This window comes from Microcaecilia unicolor, chromosome 10, assembly GCF_901765095.1.
Source record: "Microcaecilia unicolor chromosome 10, aMicUni1.1, whole genome shotgun sequence".
NCBI lineage: Eukaryota > Metazoa > Chordata > Amphibia > Gymnophiona > Siphonopidae > Microcaecilia > Microcaecilia unicolor.
In genome coordinates, this window is record NC_044040.1 from 220807371 (window position 1) to 220812401 (window position 5031).

Sequence of the window (5031 nt, forward strand, 5' to 3'; positions counted from 1 at the left end):
CTTAGTCCTTAGTGGTGCTCATGATCTAGTGCAGGGGGTAACGATACGAGGGCCGCTTGATAACAGTGATCATAATATAATCAGTTTTGATATTGGCATTGAAGGAAGTGAAACTAGGAAATCAAGTACGCTAGCGTTTAACTATAGAAAAGGTGATTACGACAAAATGAGAAAAATGGTGAAAAAAAGACTGAAAGGAACAGCTCGCAGAGTAAAAAACTTGCATCAGGCGTGGATGCTGTTTAAAAACACCATCCTGGAGGTTCAGGACAAATATATTCCACGTATTAGAAAAAAGGGAAAAAAGACTAAACGTCAGCCGGCGTGGCTAAACAGTAAGATAAAGGAAATCATTAGAGCCAAAAAACAATCCTTCAGAAAGTGGAGAAGAGAACCAACTGAAAGTAACAGGATAGATCATAAGGAATGCCAAGCCAAATGCAAAGCGGAGATAAGGAGGGCAAAAAAGGACTTTGAGAAGAAATTAGCGTTGGAAGCAAAAATACATAGTAAAAATTTTTTTAGATACATTAAAAGCAGGAAACCGGCCAAAGAGTCGGTTGGGCCGCTGGACGAAAATGGTGTTAAAGGGGCGATCAAGGAGGACAAAGCCGTAGTGGAGAAATTAAATGAATTCTTTGCTTCGGTCTTCACCGAGGAGGATTTGGGGGGGACACCGGTGCCGGAAAGAATATTTGAAGCGGGGGAGTCGGAGAAACTAAACAAATTCTCTGTAACCTTGGAGGATGTAATGGGTCAGTTCAGCAAGCTGAAGAGTAGTAAATCACCGGGACCTGATGGTATTCATCCCAGAGTATTAATAGAACTAAAAAATGAACTTGCGGAGCTACTGTTAGAAATATGCAATCTGTCCCTAAAATCGAGTGTAGTACCGGAAGACTGGAAGGTAGCCAATGTTACTCCGATTTTAAGAAGGGTTCCAGAGGAGATCCGGGAAATTATAGACCGGTGAGTCTGACGTCGGTGCCGGGCAAGATGGTGGAGGCTATTATTAAGAATAAAATTGCAGAGCATATACAAAAACATGGACTGATGAGACAAAGTCAGCACGGATTTAGTGAAGGGAAGTCTTGCCTCACCAATCTAATGCATTTTTTTGAGGGGGTAAGCAAACATGTGGACAATGGGGAGCCGGTTGATATTGTATATCTGGATTTTCAGAAGGCGTTTGACAAAGTGCCACACGAAAGACTCCTGAAGAAATTGCAGAGTCATGGAATCGGAGGTAGGGTATTATTATGGATTAAGAACTGGTTGAAAGATAGGAAGCAGAGAGTAGGATTGCGTGGCCAGTATTCTCAGTGGAGGAGGGTAGTTAGTGGGGTCCCGCAGGGGTCTGTGCTGGGTCCGTTGCTTTTTAATGTATTTATAAATGACCTAGAGATGGGAATAACTAGTGAGGTAATTAAATTCGCCGATGACACAAAATTATTCAGGGTCGTCAAGTCGCAGGAGGAATGTGAACGATTACAGGAGGACCTTGCGAGAATGGGCGTGCAAGTGGCAGATGAAGTTCAATGTTGACAAGTGCAAAGTGATGCATGTGGGTAAGAGGAACCCGAATTATAGCTACGTCTTGCAAGGTTCCGCGTTAGGAGTTACGGATCAAGAAAGGGATCTGGGTGTCGTCGTCGATGATACGCTGAAACCTTCTGCTCAGTGTGCTGCTGCGGCTAGGAAAGCGAATAGAATGTTGGGTGTTATTAGGAAGGGTATGGAGTCCAGGTGTGCGGATGTTATAATGCCGTTGTATCGCTCCATGGTGCGACCGCACCTGGAGTATTGTGTTCAGTACTGGTCTCTGTATCTCAAAAAAGATATAGTAGAATTGGAAAAGGTACAGCGAAGGGCGACGAAAATGATAGTGGGGATGGGACGACTTTCCTATGAAGAGAGGCTGAGAAGGCTAGGGCTTTTCAGCTTGGAGAAGAGACGGCTGAGGGGAGATATGATAGAAGTGTATAAAATAATGAGTGGAATGGATCGGGTGGATGTGAAGCGACTGTTCACGCTATCCAAAAATACTAGGACTAGAGGGCATGAGTTGAAGCTACAGTGTGGTAAATTTAAAACGAATCGGAGAAAATTTTTCTTCACCCAACGTGTAATTAGACTCTGGAATTCGTTGCCGGAGAATGTGGTACGGGCGGTTAGCTTGACGGAGTTTAAAAAGGGGTTAGATAGATTCCTAAAGGACAAGTCCATAGACCGCTATTAAATGGACTTGGAAAAATTCCGCATTTTTAGGTATAACTTGTCTGGAATGTTTTTACGTTTGGGGAGCGTGCCAGGTGCCCTTGACCTGGATTGGCCACTGTCGGTGACAGGATGCTGGGCTAGATGGACCTTTGGTCTTTCCCAGTATGGCACTACTTATGTACTTATGTACTTATGTACTTTGTTCACTTACAAAATTAACTGAGATCACGTTATGCATATCTAGTATTGCATGATAACATGCTACGAGTTTATCTTGATGAGGAGACTGGATGGGTTGTACAGATCTTTCTCTGCCATCATCCACTATGTTATTAGACAGACATACAGTTTGATCTGGGGTGCCTAAATGTTTGCACATAACTATGTGTGTATACAGTTAGCTATGAAAACCTTGCATTTCATCACACTAGCCTCGCAATGGATCTAGAAATTAAATTCACTCATTTCATATACAAGTTTTGACTGAATTTCATTTAGTTTTTGTGCTTTAATAACTTAAACATTTTATTTATAGAAGAATCATAATTATGACTATGCATGTGCGTGCATACACACGTACATAAAAATTTGCTTATGTACAGACAGTAATTCCTACTGGCTTCAACTCTGGGAGGTGGGATGTGCTGTACCTGAACAAAAGTTTATAACGAGAGGGTGAATACTCAGAAATGCAGTTCTCTGAATAAAACCAGAACACACTGAAGTTCCATAAATTTCTTAAATAATTTAATTGCAAAAGTTAATTTTTACAAAAATATTTCTACAATGCAAGATTGCATTCTTTGTTTTTGCCATTAAATATATATCTGAACAGTTTACTTTCCACGTAGAGAACACCTGAACCTGTTGGAAGGCTATGAGAGGATGACAGCAGTCACAGAGGGGTAAAAACGTGAAAAGGGCCAAAGCTGAGGGGATGTGCAAGTCTACAAATGAAGTTTGCAGGATACCAGAAATAAAATATGACAAATATTAGGAAATAGGGTGGTGAGGTCCAGAAGGTAATGGAGAGCTATAATGGAAATGCACATGAGACAAAGTTACCCAGGCAATGTCCCCTTTCTTTGTAGCAGTCCCACCTCCAGTAAAACTAAAGAGCAGGAGTCATGCCCAGGATTTGAACCCGGTTCTCTCTCCGGGCAATGTCTCCAAATGGGTGAGTTTTGAGATGAAGACTTTTAAGGTTCACTGCCGTCATGGTATGTGCAAAACTCACTCTTAAGCAGAGAGCTTCCTTGTGCAGTTGATGTTGGTGGCTCAGGCAACCTACGTGTCTGAAGGTTCTTTTTGATGAAGCCTGAGGCATCGAACAGAAAAGGAACTATTTCTGTAACTTTCTGCCACATTTTCTTGGTCTCAGACTGCATTTCTTGATATTTGAGGATCTTCTCTACCTCCCCACCCGAGTGCATGGATCTGACACCTCTATAATTGGTGCAATTCTGGTGTTTTTCCCCTTTAACATTCTGTACCATTTTCTTTCATCTAGCTTTTTTATTGTTCAGAACTAAAACGTTCCAGGTAATCATAACGTCTTCATTCTCCATAGTTCTCTAATTCATGACCCCAATGCTTTTCCCAGAGACAGTGTAATGTTTACAAAGTTTTCAATGGATAAGACATGACACTTTGTGCCATCCTCATTTCACAGCCAGCTATGAGCAGAGAAAGCATCTCTGGCTCTTTCTTACAATAGATAGATAGATATATGTTGTGACAGGACATAGTCATGTCCTGGTCACGTGGGTGAAATTAAGTTACAGGATTCTGGTTTCTCAGCTCATGATAAATAAAGCAGAAAAGAGTCCTTTTAAGAGAGAGGGAACTAAAATCCCAGAAGGGGTAAGCTAGGAGATCAGAGAACCTGTCTAAAGGGGAAGGAGTTCTCTAGGAATAGCTCAGCCCAGGAGGAAGGACCAAATGGAAGAATTATCCCAAATAGGGTGTCCCAGCCCTGGGAGGGGAGATTCTTTTGGTCCTGAGTAATGAGAATGGGCTGAGCAAATTGACTGGCAGAAATAAGGGGAAGGGGAACATTCAAACTGACTCCTGCATTCCTGAATGAAAGGGATCCATTTACAGAGGAGGGACAAGGGAGGTGTTAGCTCCCCTGGGACCCATATTAACTTCCCTGAGATAAGTGAAGGGGGAAAAGGAGGAGCCCACAGCCTGGGATTCTTGGAAAGAACCAGCCTGAGAACATGCCCAAGCAGCTCAGAATGGAAAGGCGGAAAAGGAGCAGGACCTACGTTGCCAGGCATGGACAATTTTTAAAGTAAAAAGTACCTGGTACTTGTTTTCTGTATTAACATTGTGGAAGACAGCAGCCAAGGTAGGTCACCCTTAAACTGCTAGGAAAGTGAAAGCTGCTGTTAAGACCTGAGGAGTGGCCTAGTGGTTAGGGTGGTGGACTTTGGTCCTGGGGAACTGAGTTCGATTCCTGGCACAGGCAGCTCCTTGTGACTCTGGGCAAGTCATTTAACCCTCCATCGCCTGCCGCATTAAGCCTGCCATGAGTGGGAAAGCACAGGGTACAAATGTAACAAAAAAAAAAAAAAGAGGAGAAATCAGGTAAATGTTTTTGTAAGACAGATGCGGGTGGAAACTAGTACCTAAGAGCTTTGGTGTTTTACTATCCTAAGGGGAGGTGGCTGATGAGGTAGCCAGACTTATTACACTATAAGAAAGTCTGTGAAAGGAGGATTACCAAGAAGTCTTAGAGAGCCTTACTTGCTAGAGCCTGAAGTGGTTAAGAAGCTAATTTGCATATCTGCTGAACTAACCTCTTGA